Here is a 17,535-nt window from a genome sequence, read left to right as displayed (position 1 = left end):
CATTAATGTACCAGTGCACTCAATACATCCAAGAAGTATAAGAACATGCCGTGCTATATTTTAATTCGATATACAATTTTAAACAAAAGACTGAATGGTGAAATAACACTTCAATTCCAAATCAATATTACATGAACAACATATACAATCAAAAGCTAGTCCTAGAGTGATTATGAGACGTTATTCACACATGGTGTGGCCTATAGTTAGATGATCATCTTCAACTATTTGGAATGGCAAATTCCAGCACATATTTAACAAGTTTATATTCGTATGCCCAATCAAATCACCATCTTGTAAGCTTTTAACGGACCTTCCTAGGATAGACATGATGGTCCTTCATGCGTTTTTTGGGATCAAGATAAATCTAATCCCTAGGGGCCTTAAACTAGAGTCCCTAGTTGGTAGTACCAACTCTTGAACTCTGGAAGTGTAACAATGATTAAAAACATGCTGGTCGATTAACATAGGTATGAAAATTGCCATAAATATAAAGGATTAATTTCATATATGTCCTTAGAAACATAAAAAATATTATATATGCCCAAACAAAAGTTACAATATCATGTATGCTTTTATAAAATGATTTAAGTATCATATATACTATTACAAAATAGTTAAAATATGACATATACTCCCAGTCATTAATAACAATTTAACAAATGACTTTACACTTAACTTTTGAAAATTTTAACTTTCATACATGCACATTATTTAATGAATACACCATTCTACACATTTCCGTTGCATAATGTGCTTATACCATATGTTATTATTTTAGTTTTGATCGATGTTTCTCATCTTTGACGATAACCAAATTGTCTCTTGTCACTTCTTCAAAAATGCAAACCGTTCAAAGGTTTATCGCCTCGAGTGGTCTATACTGTAAACCATTTATTGCATTAATCGAACCAGTGTAATATGGTCATTTATTAAATTGTTTTTAACAAATTGGGTATTTATGCTATATTAAGAACTTTATAAGAGCATATATGATATTTTTAGTTTTTGCGTGGGTATATATAATATTTTTAAAATTTTTAAGGGTATATGAAATTGCCAATATAAATGTAACACAAGCTGTCGTCTATCACAAATCCTTGGTATTTAAATCATAATACAAACTTGTTTTTATATTTAATATAAGAAATTAACTATCAAAGGATATTTGGTTCAATGGTATCAGCTAGCATAATAAGTGTTATCTCCCTTTAGAGATCTAAGTTTCAAATCCCGCAGGAGTCTACTTAGGATATTTAGGAGTAGAATATTAGTAAATCTAAGGTTCAAATCCCACATGAGACTATTTAGATTATTTAAGAGTAAAATATTAGTTGTATAAAATAAATAAATAAAAAGAAAGAAATTAACTTTATACTTTATTATTATGCTATCACGTCCAAACAATAAATTTTACTAGTTTTTTCCTCAATAACTTGCTGTCATAAGCATTGCACGCTTGTTGCTAACCCACCAAATCATCAATTTTCATCAAACAATGTTAATTGGATTTAACTAGAGTTAATTAAATTATATGGCATATCTTAATCTTAATTCTTATCTTAAATCTTAATCTTATATACAAACGAAATATTTAAAAGCACTCTGGTTGTTCCCTACTTTCTCTAAAGTCATCAGATTGTTTTATTTGTAAATGAAGGCTTCTTATGCATTTGATCCAAATTCACGTGTATGGGTCTCACCAAACCTAGATAGTTCTTAAACGGATTATAACATCCCATTAAATTAAAATTAATCTCACCAAATATTTATTATGAAAATTATATAAAATAGGAATATACTAAAAATTAATATCCGATCATCTTATTTATTTGTAAAACCCTTTCATCATCAAACCCTAATTATATTATTAACTTTCTTATAATAAATAAAATTAAAATCTAAAAAATATATAAATATTAAAAACGAATAATGTAATACATCTCTTGTAATACGAGGAATAAAATCTAGTTAGATAATAAATATAAAAAAACATCACACGCCTATTTTATATGAAACGGTTCAAACATAGTGGTTCAGGTTGATTTTTTTTTTTTTTTTAACAACAAATAAATTAAAAGAAATGACACTTAGCAAGTAGCTAAGAGCTAATACAAGTACAAATAAAACAAAATAACTACAAGTATACAGAATCTAACTAACCAACCTAGAAACCATATAAGGGTCAGATATCCATGAATCCCACACCAGCTCAGACCTTTTAGATCTACTGTTTATCCAATTAAACGTCAGCATGATCTGATCAACCAAGCTACCCACTGCCTGCTTCTTTCCATTAAAAACAAAGTCATTTCGGTTCAGCCATAACACCCAATATGTGGTGTACATAATAGATTTTTTTTTGATCATAAGGCCGTTTGGTCTTTTTTGATTTTTTTTTTCTTTTTTTAACATGTTATACAACTCTAGATTACACCTAATAATCTTAAACTACTGCCTTACCTAGGTTTTGAACATGAGACCTCCTCTTTTAAGAGGAGGCATGTGCCTCTATAAAATGGGTTGCCCCTCATAGGTGTTTTGTAGGGATTAGCCCGGGTTGGTAACGGTACCGTTTCTGAAAATTGAAAATATTTGGTACCCGGTACTAGAGGTGCACAAATCGGTTTTTTTGAAAAAACCGGTTCGGTTATTAACCGGACCGGTTTTTTTTATCCAGAAAAAAACCGGTTCGGTTAATAACCGGACCGGTTATTAACCGGTTTTTATTGCTGAAAACTCAAACCGGCCAAACCGGTTTGGACCGGTTTAAAAACCGGTTAGAACCGGTTATTAAACCGGTTTTTTATAACCGGTTTTTAATAACCGGTCTAACCGGTTAACCGGTTTTTTTTTTTTTTTTTTTTTTTTTTTTTTTTTTTTTTTTTTTTTTTTAGGGTTTAGGGTTTAGGGTTTCGTTGTTAGCATTCTTTGCTTGGAAGATTAAAAACACATAACTTTCATTTATAGCTTTTACATTAAAAATACAAACATTAAATCGTTATCGCATATTCGTAACTCAAAAATACAAACATTAAAGAATGCTTAGACACGATTACATTAACAAGTTGATGTTTGTTACTCATTTTCTTCGCTACCCGATCCCGAGCTATTCCTTAGGTAATCGTCGTACGCGGCTTCTTCATCGGTCATTGGTTGAATGTGTCCTTGATTGACCTCGTCTTCATACAAGGCCGCCTCATAGTCCATTTCCCCCTCGAGTGAGCGTTGATGTTGTGCCCTGTCTAAAGAGTCCAAGTAATCCTTGTAGCAAATCGACATCTCTACAGCTGCTGGAGTGAGTCGAGTCCTCCTAATCGATATAACCCTGCCAGAAACAGAAAAAGCAGACTCCGAAGCTACCGTGGAAGCTTGGACCGTTAGTAAATCTTTGGCCATGGCGGCGAGGATCGGAAACTCATCCTCCTTACCTCTCCACCAAGCCAGCAAATCAAGACTTCTAAATTCATCAGGAGTCATGTGTTTCACAAAGTTGGTACCACCATACCTTCCAAGTTCACTGCTTGGGGTGTTTACCCTTTGACGTTTACCGGCGTCTTCCCAAATCATGTAGTACATCCCCATTTCAAGGTCGGTTTGGGATTGGGATTGGGCAACAGCTCTTAACGAGTCATGAATTTGGGAAGACGACCCGTGTTTTGTAAGGTAAACATCATACATGTTTGCCAATGTGGTGTTGAAATCATTCTTTAAAGTTTGGCTATAATAGGGGTTTTGATCGTCGTTTAACCCTAGCTCATCACAAATTTTTTCTATTAAAGCTTCAACACCACCAACATTGATGCAAGGGTTTAACGCAGCCGCACAGGTCAAAACAGCGGGTAGTTGTTGAAAATATTTTATAAATTTTTCTTTCATTTTTGCACCCATATCAAAATAAGGTGCACCCCTACAATGAATTTCAGTCAACTTTGTGCACATGACAGCAATTTTTGGTAAAGCAATGGGGCTTGTTGGATAGTAAACCCCGGATAAACTAGTTGTGCAAGATTTAAAAATTTGAAGAACCTCCGTAACGATCTCAATCAATAACCAGTTTCTAGGATCGTACGGTGCACATTTACCCCTACTTGACATTATTTGATGAAACGCAACTAGTGATTCTTTTTGTTGGATGGCTTTCTCAAACATATCACAAGTCGAGTTCCATCTTGTTGGACAATCCCAATTGGGCCCCAACCATTGACAATTAGCTTCATCACAAAATTTTTTGTATCTTGAAAATGTTTTATTGTTGCTAAAAACATCTCGTAACATTCTTTTAAAATTGTTTCTTTGCGTTTCGATCACGTTTAACCCATCTTGCACGGCCAAGTTGATAATATGTGCAATGCATCGGCTATGAAAAAACGCTCCATCACAAATAGGTTTATACTTTAATTTTAAATGGCCAACCGCGGCCGTATTGTTGGACGCGTTATCAAACGATATTGAAAAGATTTTATCTTCAATCTTGTATTGTCGAATGACTTTATCCAAGAGTTTAAAAATATTTCTACCCGTGTGCGGGTAATCAAACAATTGAAACGCAACGGTTCGTTTCATCATTTGCCACGACCGGGGGTCAACCCAATGAGCCGTCACACAAATGTATGAGTCGGGCGAACCATTAGGTACCGACCACACATCCGTTGTTAAGTTCACACCAGTTTGTAAGTTTGAAAAGTATGAAATTAGTTCGGATTTAGCGTTTTTCCATGCTTTAAGCATATCTCTTCTAAGGGTCGAACGACTTACGTGTTGGTAGCGTGGTTGAACATACTTTTGCATCATCTCCGTGAATTGAGGGTTGTCGAAGTGGTTGAAAGGAAGTGATTGTTGAATCACAAAGTTGCCAAACTGTTGACGTACCGCTTCAAGGTCGTACGTAAACACCGTTCCTTGATTCGTCATCTCCGGCTGCGAACTACTTCCGGATTCGTCCTTCAAGACCTTGCAAGAGGGCCTTTCTACATGAGCTCTTAAACTGGAGTTTGCTTCTTTGTTATAAAACTTCAAACAATGTTTGCATCTAGCTTTTTGGGTTCCGTTAGACATTTCGCATAGGTCGAAATGTTGCCAAATATCTTGGTTTCGTTTCGTGGGGATGACCCGAACGACGGTTTCTCCCGTGTTCGAGGCACCCATGTTGACCGATGAAGCAGCACTTTGGGAGGCCATGATAATCGACTACGAATTAAGAGTGGTATACACGAGTATGAAATAAACGACTACGAAAGAAGAGCGTTTGGAGTTATAATCGCGTATGAAATAAACGTTTAGAGCTTTTGGAGTTGTATAATCAAGTGTGATCTAACCAATACCCAACCTAAACTATATATAGATGTTTGTGGGGGTAAAAAAACCAAAAAAACGGCTAAAAAAACGGGCAAAAAAAAAAAAAACGGCTATAAAGCCGTTTGGTAACGTTCGAAAACCGGTTTAACCGGTTAACCGGTTATTAAAAAACCGGTTAACCGGTTTTTTTATAACGGCTATAAACCGGTTATTTTAAAGACCGGTTAACCGGTTTTTTATTAACCGGTTATTACAAAAAACCGGTTTTTTTTATAACCGGTTATAAAACCGGTTTTGGCTCCAAAAAGTATAACCGATACGTAAACCGGTTACGTAAACCGGTCAAACCGGTTTTTAAAAAAACCGGTTTTTAAAAAACCGGTTTTCCGGTTAACCGCCCAAACCGGTTCCGTAACCGGTTTTTTTGAACACCTCTACCCCGTACCGAAATGTTCGGTTCGGTACCAGTATTTTATGAAAAATTGGTAAAATACCGATACCGTACCAGTACTAAAAACTCAAAACTTTATACCAATATGATACCGTTGATACTGAAAATGCTCATCCAAGCGTTTTGTCTTTTTTGATCATAAGGTCATATAATTTTGTTTTTTACAAAACCTTTTTTCTTTTAACAGCAAAACCCTTTTAATTTACCCGCTAAATAAATAGTTCAACATGAATTGTTCAAGAAGATAAAATCCAACAGGATAAAATCTTCTCGCCCATAAGAAAAAGATTTTGAAAAACACATAAATCACATTCGTATTGATTGATAATGCCCCTACATGTATATGTATGAAGTATAAAAGACATAATTTTTAACGAATGGGTTTTAATGGACTAGTATGTAGTTTGACAACACTGAATGCCAACGCGTATGAGACACATATATAACTTTTTTTTTTTGAACAGCAAGGCTTATATTAGATATAAATGTCTATCGTATCCAAACATATAATGCTAGCAGGCTGGCACTTGAAAAGGATTTGGCATGGGAAAGGTGAACAAGGATGTTTCAACCAACACAAGAATTTAATGAAGAGACTGTTGTTACATATCTAATTAAATTTATAAGTAGTAGTTAGTTCAAATAAATACATTCCCAGAATCCACAACATTAAATCATTATACAAACTCTAACACATAGTGTACTAGTCATTAAATCATTAAATCATTAAATCATTTTGTCCAAAGAATCCTGCCGTACCTACCCTAGTAAAGGAGTCCTCCAACATTCTAAAATTCTTGCAAGGCAAATCAATCAAAGCATGAATGAGTGGCAGTTGAGAAACAGTTGGGCTAACTCCTAATAATAAATTAATATAATTAGAAAACTAATCATCAATCAATTAATTAAAAGAATCACATGGTTGTTAGTTCAACTTTTGATGATGTATCATATAGCAGGTGGATGCGGGTAGATCTTTTCTGGACTTTTAAGTGTTGGTTGCACAACCAATCTGCTACTTCACAGTGAAAAACAAAAGTTTGACTTTTTGATGTCAAATTTGATGCGATCATTCATTTTTAGTTGACATTCAAAAGTCAGATGTCATTCATTTGACTTTGTGATCGACATTACTGAGAAGCCATGGAAAGATATTATAAGATCAAAACTAGCAATATATTGCAAATATTATCTAGAAAACGTGACAATGACGTAAAAGATTATCAGTTGACAATTTGAACATGAGATATGTACTTAAATTAGTAGAAAAACATATAACCATCTCTACGTAGTGCTGACAAAATGTAACGGTAAAGAAAAAGAGGTGATTATGACGTTATGTAACTGCCTTATGTGTTAACATTGATAAAACAATAGCCATATGTGTTAATGTGGTTTTCATAGTTATATCAATAGTGCTCCGTTTGCTACATGTGTGGTCGATGAAATTGGAAAACACGCAACGCAAGAACCAGCCCCATTCAGAATATAATGGAGTTATTAGTATATCATGTCTATGATGGAAATCAACAAAAGTACTAAATAATCGACTATAAACTAGGATGCGACATTTATGTCCAAACATGAGTGGTCAAAGTCAAATATTCAATGTGGCAATTACAAGATTGTAAAAATCACTAGGCGGATCCTAGACGGTCGACTGGGGAGTTGGGTGTACTCGGAGTGTCCAAGGAGTGATCGGAGAGTATCGGACATGGTAAATATAAAGAAAATTAAAATTAACTTTTGGATATTATATATATATCAAATATCATAACTTTTCTAATATTAATAACAAAATAGGTGAATATTAATATAAATAAGAGAAATTCATTTTTAAATAATAAATTATTATAAAATTGTTAGTCATTAATCAAAAAAATTGATATTTGTTCTTTAATATTATAGAAATACGAATTATGCATATTTTTTTAAGTCAAAATCTACCAAAGTTCACAGCCTAGATGTGATTCTGGCTAAGGTTAACCATATTAGATCGATTCTTAGTAACTAGACAAAGTTAAAGAAACTTGGCTCGACGACATACCTTATAACAAGTACTCAGGGAATAGGCCGTCTCTGTAAACCTACACTTACAACGTTGGCCAATTATAAGGTACACAATGTGAGGAAATATAACTCAAATAGATGGCAATTCAAACCCACAACTGACAATAGACATATTTGATCCTTATTCCTCACATTCTTATTATATTATTTGTGACATCTAACAATTTTAAATTTATATATGTATTTGATCGCCCGACCCAGGTTTGTAATTTGGGTCATTATCATTAATAAAACACGCACCTAATACTATTTGTTGGTGTTTGATTTATTGTATTATGTATACCCGTTAATCATTATTTATGTTATTATTGCATGCAATTAAAGTCCAAGGGTCAAAGATGTTAAATTCCAAACTTTTTGTGAAATCAGGGCTGGCGCGCTATGCGACGAATTTTTTCCCTCAACCGTTGCGAAAATGTAACATCCCTAAAAATTTGGTACAGATATGACAAGTTAATAAAGATGAAGGACCTAAAGTAATTTCAAGAGAAGTAATGGGAAAAATAAGAAAAAGAAATAAAAACATCTTATGTTAAGGAGATAAGTAAGAAAGTTCATCCCACATGGAATGAAGAAAGAAAGTGAAAGCTCTTTATAAGAGAGGAAGTTTCCATAATAATATTCTTATGTGGCTAACCACTCTCAGTACTCCAAGCGGAAGGTGCGAAGCATCCGACGCGCATGCGCCCGGGCGGTTGGCGCACTTTGCACTTCGCATGCTCGTATCGCCGCAAGCCGCATTAGTATTTTTGAATGATGGAAGTTAGATCAAGACGTGACGAGCTACCTCTAGGAACTAAAAATGAAAATTTTGAAAATATGATTCCTTCGCCCGATGCGAAGGAATTGGACATAGGAGCTTCGCACTACGCGAAGTAGCCGCGGAGTAACTGTGTAATTGAACGGCACGTGGTAACACGTCACAGGACATGTGTCACCACGTGGTGACACGTGGCAAGCCTAGTTGTCAAATCACCAGACCATTAGGTCTACTTCGCGCGATGTGAAGAAATGCTTCGCGCTTTTCGAAGGACAAAAGAAACCATACGCGGTTTATTAGCTGTTCGCGCTATGTTAACGAACATGATGATGGTCCTCCACGCTACGCGAAGGAACACTTTTTCTGGCTATACATAGGTGGGCATGGGATGAATTCTCATTCGTCCAAATCACCTGATCACACATATTACCTCGGATTTCGTGCCACGACCTCGACGTATCGAAACGTTCGTTGTTTCGAAGTACGCATAAGAAGTAGAAGTTCTGCCGGTTTATTCTCTCGATTACCCGACGATAAGTAGAAGTGCTGCCCACATCAAGCTTAAGCAATTTTTATAAACAAGCCATACAAGGTAGGAGGGGTTCCGCCCAATTATTTTACTATATATGGCTTAGACCCTAGTCGGGGATATAGCCCGTACCTTGATCATATAATAAGTGAAATATAGATTTCATAAGACGAGGTTATAGATGAAATAAAATTTCTTTATTTTATAATTATTTTATAAATGCTTCTTATGAAAAAAGACACTCGATATATACGTTTCTTCATGAAGAAGAAGCGTAGCGTATAAATGATGAACAAAGAAGGGACTAGAGGTCCTTATGTTTTATAAAGAAATGAATATAAAGGTAAAGGTTATGTAAACAGACTAAAGGTCTGAAGCTAGATCGTTGATCTAGTAAACGTTATTCTATAACTATAGGTCCGAGGTAACAAGAAAGCATAAATCAGTGAGACACACTGATCAAGAACAAAGGTGGATACGCCCAAACTCTTTACAACTTTATAAATCGAGTCTTAGAAATGTTTACACGGGATTATGTATCCCTAAAACTTTATAAACAAAGGTAATCGCTGGCCCTCAGGCTATCGTATACGTTTTCCTGAATCCTTACATATGTGGGTAGACAGTGGGCACACCACACCACACTTGCTAATGCCTCCGCCACATTGGGCCGGACCTAAGTAATGTCTGGGAAAGGATTATCTTGTGTGTATTGGTAGTTGCTATGTACTCGAACGCTACGTGTTTGCTGAGTGGTTTCGAGTTGAGCTGAAGTTTATAATAATAATTCAGACTTTCAGAACTTGGTTGTTTCCTAAGCCACGTTGGGCCGAGGCCTACGTGTCTCGAGGGGATAGTTGAGTATCAAAATGATTTGTGTCAACATGTTCACCAGCATGTGTTGCTGACGTATTTTATAAACTGTTTTACAGGTATTCAAGAGTAGGTTATTGGAGATAAGGGATAGCCACTAGACGATCTGATGGCTCAGATGGAGTTTTTGTTAATAAAATAATATAAATGATGGCTTTAAAATTCCAAACTCTTTTGTACCAATCATCGGGTGTTTAATCCCAGTCTTTTTGAATATAATAATATTTTAATCAAGTCTTCCGCTTTACAACCTTAAACTCTGATATATTTACAAAACAGGTACCAACTTGTGGTCACGCGCCTAGGCTCTAGATTGGGGTGTGACACGATATGCGAAGAAACCTAGGGATATGATTTTTCATTTAGGTTGCAATACATGACGAACCTCTTCTTTGCTCGTCGTGATATGCGACACATGTGAAGATACACGAATATTCTTCAAAGCATTTGTTTGATATCTTAAACAACCCTATTTTGCAAATCTTTCATTTGAACCTTTGTAATGAATCTAGACATCATTTCTGAGTTAAGTCATTAAATTATTCCGTAGTATTAGCCTCCAATTAGTTATTTTCTTGATTTCTTCCAAAGTTAACTGATGCTAGACTGTCGCTATCTAGTAAAAAATAAATAAATCAGTGTCCTAATCACCTTAAGCTAGTCAGGGTAAGTAGGGTGTCGAACCACGAGGAGTATGTGGTCACTGTGCAGTGAAAATGATTCCTAACATTATGAAGTGATTCAATTAACAAAGTGCTGATCACACTAGCAAGCAGTTTGGTTTTTATAAGAAACTAGCAATTACTTAAGTGTCATTAACAAACGAATCACACCTGGGAATTCAAGTAAGCAAACTAACAGCAAACTCATGCACCTTAACAGATAAACTATCTTGTGTCAACTACAGACAGACTAACCGGGTAAACCTTAGGCATCCACGCTCGCTAACACACGGCACTGGTTGTCAAACGGTCCCTGCCAATGTGACTCAACTAAGGGCAAACGTATGCTTTCTTGCAATTAACAGGTCAAAACAATCCTACGAGCAACTATTATAGCAATCGACAAACTAATCGTTCTGATCGAAATAAACCTAAACCGACTGATTGTACGAACATACTAAACATCAATACTCATAGATTAACACAAAGACAACTACAATTAGTTGTTCTAGTACATGAGAAATAAACTAAAAGATTACAAACTATACATCCCGGGTATGACTCGAAGGATCTAGCCGCGTCTCGGCATCTCTCGGGCTTCGGTTATGATGTTATGGATCATATCTATGGCCTTGAGATGATTGGAAGTGATGGTTCTCCTCCTTGATGCTTTAAAAATCGCCTGGAAAGTGAATGATAGCGTCTAAGGTCGTCAAAACGAGATATAAAAACAAACCCTAAATTTCACGACTGTGGGACCATCGCGTAGCGCGATGGTCTCCTCCCCTGGTCCATTGGCTACGCGATGGACCAAAAGTCAACGCCAGATAAAATCTTCAAGGGCATCGCGTAGCGTGATGCCCATTCTTCCACACCCATTGCGCTACGCGATGGGTTGCTTTACTCAGCAAGTCCAAATATATGTCTCGATTTGCGTGCTGGACATCCCGGGTCTTCATTCCGTGCTCGTATAGGTCCAAATTAAGCGCGTTAAGTACCTGTGACCTGAAACAAAATGAACACGTATGAAGTACTAAAGTTCCTAAACTAAACAAATAAAACAACTAAGTTAGCATACTAACATATGTACAAATAAACCGAACATCACATCCCCACACTTATCTTTTGCTTGCCCTCAAGCAAAACTCTAAAGTAAACATTAACTGCCATCATAGGTCAATCAAATATCACCATTAATACTAGCAAGGTTTAAGGTCATACCCAGTTTCCCATACTGACACTTTCTATATTGACAACCCACAAATAAAGTTAATGCTACAATAAAACCCTAGAATCGTCCAGACAAGTGTACTTTGTTTCCGGTTAGGGCATACATGTTCACACCCCCTCACACTATCAACACTCCTCTCGGTTTAATATCTGGACTGACAAAAGATGTGCTAGTATATGTCTCCGCCCTCAAAATACCTAATATGAGTTACAACTAAATACGCTTGCAGGTCAGTCTTATCTCCACCCATTAACCGCCGGTTGCATAAAGACTCGGACTAAGGTTTTGCTGAGGCTTAGGTTTGGGTGCGGATTAGGCTTATTTAGTAACTCAGGTGGATGATACCCAGTTAAACAAACCAATAAACAGACTCATGAATACAAACGACTAATTACATAATCAACTGCTATTAACAACTGAAATACTAAACTGAAATTTTCTTTTTGTCTTTTTGCTGATTTTTCATTTTTTTACTAAACATCAATAACTGATAATTACAACTCTGAACTTTACAACTTTACAACTAGTCAGATTAAGTTCAACTCGAAATATATACGACTCGATAATGAACTGGATTTCATCACACGGGTGAAAATAAGATAAAGGCCAAGGCTGATATGGTATGTAATATTCAGTTTAGCAAACGAAAAAGGATAAGGTCCAAACGGGCTCCTAAGGGATAATGTAGGGTAAGGAATTTATTTAGTGAGGAAATATGTACGGAACGAGTTTTCTAAAGTCCTATTCTCCATACAGGTGGTGGTATTAAGATCTCGAAAAGCATGTGACAAGCAAGTTCTAATTATGTAAAACATACCGGTTTCCCTAAATCAATGACAAGACATGTTTTATATCTATTATATAATATGTGCATTAAGTATAGGGGCTAATCTCACAATATGTCTGGAAATAAGGGCTGCCGATATGAAACATGTATACCCGTCCCCTTGACTCGTTATCCCCGCCTAAACGATTCCATTTTCAACTTCTCATTTTAAAAATATTTGTCGGGAAAACTATCGAGAAGCTGAAAAATCAACCATGACCAAAAACCTCTAACTTGGCATTAATAGCAATAAGTGACAGTTAATAACTTAGGTTTCTGAATACTATTTGTGGTACTATCGGGCTAAAAATTTTCAGTTTTCCCCCATCCCCACACTTGAGGTTGACATTGTCCTCAATGTTAAAATAATAAACAATTAGCGAACATTTGAGGGACGGGGTTGAACTGATAGTTTAACTACTCAAAAACTCAGGGAACAAATGTGATGGGTTTAAGCAAATTATACAATTACATTTCTAAAACTAACCTAAAAATAACAAAATAGTTTATGAAACTGAAATCACCTGATAATACTGACAATGCAATGCTAAACTCGGCCCACAATTCTCAACATACTTGTGACACACGTCTCCACAACTGACCAATACCTAACCACATCTTCACAAATCTCAAGACATGTATAAGAAACCACTCACAAGTATAAGACTTAGGTCTTTTGAGAATTAATATTATATTATAAAAATCATTACCGAGCCGAGTTAGTTAGTTTCATAAAAAATTTTGTTATTTCATTAAAAATAATAAAAGACCTAACTCACTTTCGTAGGAATCACGACTGCATTTAGCGTATGCAACAAGCCCTTTAAACCCCCGGTAGCCCGGGTGGACGAGTGAGGTCTCGTGAGGGTTTGTAGTGAACACACCCACAAAGTTTCAAAAGCAACACAAACATATAACAAATATACAAATATACAAATCAAACATGACAGACAAACATCACAGAATATATATACAACTGTTACCCAACCGGTTACTCATACATGTTTTCCCAAATATAATATAATATTATACAGACCATATGAATAAAAACAAAATAAATGGAAAAACAACAAAAAACGGTAACCAGCGTCTGCCGAACTACTGTCTAATCACCTTCTGCTAGGTCAGCTGATCAGCTACCTGACCCGACCCTGACGCCTCCGCCTGATCTCCAGCCTGCAGATGTATCTGTAAAGATGCTGGGATAGGTACCTGCAGATGAGAGAATAAGATGCAGAAATACTCGTCTTGGAGGGCCATGTGGGCCCGCATCTCCATCTGCTGCTGATGTATACTCTCAAATGTGACTGGCTGTTACGGCTGCTGTGGCTGGCGGAGAGGATGCTGCTGCTGCGGTCTCAACGAACTATATATCGGGACTCACAGAATCGGACGGATCGGGCCTCAAAATTCATTTATATTATTATAACATTATTAACTTATATTATTATGTTATATTAAAATATTATTAAGGTTATTTTATATCTTTTGTTATTAAAAATATTAAGTTAATTTAATAGATATTATTAGTAGTCTTATTATTAGTAGTTAAAAGTTTAAAGTATTATTATATTAGATTTTGTATTATTATAAAATTAAATTATATTAATATATTAGAAAATGTTATTAATATTATTAGTAGTATATTAATATTATTATTAGTAATAATAAAAATATTAAAATATTATTATATGATATTATATATATTAAAATATTAAAATTAAGTTTTTATAATTCTTATATTAAAATAATATTATAATATTTGAAATACATCGCAATAATAATAAAATATTAATTAATTTTTCAAATTTTATTTTCTTTTAATTTTTATGTTTGTTTATTTATTTATTTATTTATTATTATTATTTTTTTTCTTAGGTATTCAACATCCGGCCCCACACCAATTTTTAAAAGCGACCCGACTAATATCAATCTCGCCACAAAACCCGGCAGCCAAACTATAGTTACCAAATCTGATCACTAACCCGCGTCGCATTCTCGACACCCGAACCAACTAAAACAACTCAAAAGTCCTAAAATCCAGGTTAGAGTCGACTAACTTCTTAATATACTCAAATCAAACCGAACTCAATCTACTCCTCGAACCACAATAACTAATAATCTAACATGAAAACTGTTCGAGAGTCGATTCACTCCTAACCTGAAACAATCAACAAACATTAACTCACCTTGAAGTCCGAATAAACTAGAGGGAGAGTAACGATGGTCCGATGACAACAGACGACGGTGGTACAGTGATGGTGAGTGAGACGGAGGGATGGTGGTGGAAGGTGAGCGACGGTGACGGTGTATGGTTGGGATGACAGTAGTGGTTGTGGAGTATGATGGTGGGGAGACGGTGGACGATGATGATAATGAAGGATGGTGACGGGAGGTGGCAGATGGTGGTGGTGGTATGTGGTCGGCGGTGAGAGGGGAAAAGAGAAGGAAGAGTGAAGAGGGGGGAAGAGGGAAGGGCGGTGGGATATATATAAATATTATTATTATTATTATTATTATTATTATATTATAATTAAATTATTTTTTTTCTGAGATCCGACGACCCATCGCGTAGCGCGATGGGTGACGGACAAGGGTATCGCGCTACGCGACCCAAATCTGGTCAATTAGGGTCTCGCCACCATTGCGTAGCACGATGGTGACTGGTCTGGCGTCATCGCGCTACGCGATGACATCAGACGTCTGAGATTTTTAGGTAACCATTGCGTAGCGCGATGGTTAACCCTCCAGGACCATCACGTAGCGCGATGGTCCCAGTGAACATAAAGTTTTTGCCGATTTAGGGTCGGGCATTTTCCGACCCGGTCACATTTCGACATCCCGACAACACCCTGAACACGTTTTCGGAGTCGGAATTTGCAATACGTACCTGGAACACCGTGAAATTTACCAAAAGCTTACGAAACCTCCATGACTCACACTTCACCAAAACCTCCCCACACTTGGGATTTGCTGCACGAAACTCGAGACAAAAGTCAAAAAACGACTCAATAAAAAGAAAATATACTGGAACACACTTACAAACTCCGGGTTGCCTCCCGGTCAGCGCTGAATTGCGTGTCTACAGCTCGACAATGCCTCGAATGTGTCAATTATCTTCATAAACCGATGAGGTCACAATGAAACTCACCGATTCCTTTTCCATCTTGTGAATATCCTCCATCTCCAAATATGGCTTCAACCTATAGCCATTTACCATTTGTTTAATGTGGTCATCAAATTCCTCAATCTCAAACTTCCCGTGATTACCAACTCCAACAATCACAAACAGGTCCGTCCACTTACTCTTCAACTTACCCGGGAAAAGCTTCATCCTAGTGTTGTATAACCAAAGCTTTTGGCCAATCTCAAAGCTTTTCAACCGGATCTTCGCGTCATGAACCTTCTTCATTTTCTCCTTGTAAGCCGACACACACTCATAAGCTTCATCCCGCAATTCCTCGATCTCACACAATGCCAATTTCCTAGCTTTACCTGCATCATCATAGCTAGTATTAACTTCCTTAGTAGCCGAATAAGCACGTTGTGCAATCTCAACCGGTAAATGGCAATCCTTTCCATACACAAGCCTATATGGTGTGGTTCCAATCGGTGTTTTAAAAGCAGTTCGGTAGGCCCATAAGGCGTCGGTCAACTTCGTTGACTAATCCTTTCGGTCTGTCCGAACAGTTTTCAGTAAAATCTGTTTAATCTGCCGATTTGAAACCTCAAGTTGTCCACTCGTTTGTGGATGGTAAGGCGTTGCAATTCTATGATCCACCCTGTATCTTTTAAGCAACTTTCCAAATTAAAAAATTTTAAAATAAGAACCCCCGACACTAATTATGGGAATTCCAAACCTTGAAAATATGTTGCTTTGAACGAAATTACAAACTACATGGTGATCATTTGTGCTAGTGGCTATCGCCTCGACCCATTTAGACACGTAGTCGACGACACTAGGATATATAAATTACCGTACGAGTTCGGGAATGGGCCCATGAAATCGATCCCCCAAACATCAAAGATATCAATTACTAGGATTGGTTTTAAGGGCATCTCATCCCTCTTGGAGATACTCCCGAGTTGTTGACACTTCAAACAACATGTCGGAAACTCGTGAGCATCCCGAAACAGCGTTGGCCAATAAAAGCCACTAGTTAACACTTTTCTCGCGGTTTTCTTTCCGCTACAATGACCACCACACGCAGACGAATGCGCATGCTCCAACACTGATCTAAAATCCTCCTTAGGTATGCATTGCCTAATCATCTGATCTACTCCAATCTTGAACAGATTGGGGTCATCCCAAATATACTGCTTCGCATGTGACACCAAATGTTTCTTCTTCTTCATTGGCCAATGCTCGGGCAAATCACCTGCAACCTTAAAATTGACAATATGAGCAAACCAAGGGTTTTGGGACACCGCTAAAATCTGTTCATCGGGGAAGGACTCATTAATGGGCCCGTCCCGGTCTCCATCTTCTAACACAATCCGGGACAAATGATCTGCTAAGACATTTTCTGTTCCCTTTTTGTCCCAGATTTCCAAATCAAATTCACGCAACAACAAAACCCATCTGATTAACCGAGGTTTTGCGTCTTTCTTGTCCATGAGGTACCTGACCGTAGAATGATCAGAATGGACAACTACTTTGCTACCCCATATGTGAGAACGGAATTTGTCCAAAGCATACACTACCGCGAGCAACTCCTTGGTTGTGGTATAATTCAACTTCGCATCCGAGACGGTCTTGCTCGCATAGTATATGGCAACTGGTTTCTTCTCAACCCGTTGACCCAAAACAGTCCCGTTTGCATAATCATTCGCGT

This window comes from Bidens hawaiensis, unplaced genomic scaffold (assembly GCF_021521415.1).
Source record: "Bidens hawaiensis isolate Kalapana, Puna unplaced genomic scaffold, B.hawaiensis_p1.1 tig00033632_1, whole genome shotgun sequence".
Classification (NCBI taxonomy): Eukaryota; Viridiplantae; Streptophyta; class Magnoliopsida; order Asterales; family Asteraceae; genus Bidens; species Bidens hawaiensis.
This window is presented reverse-complemented; position numbering follows the sequence as displayed.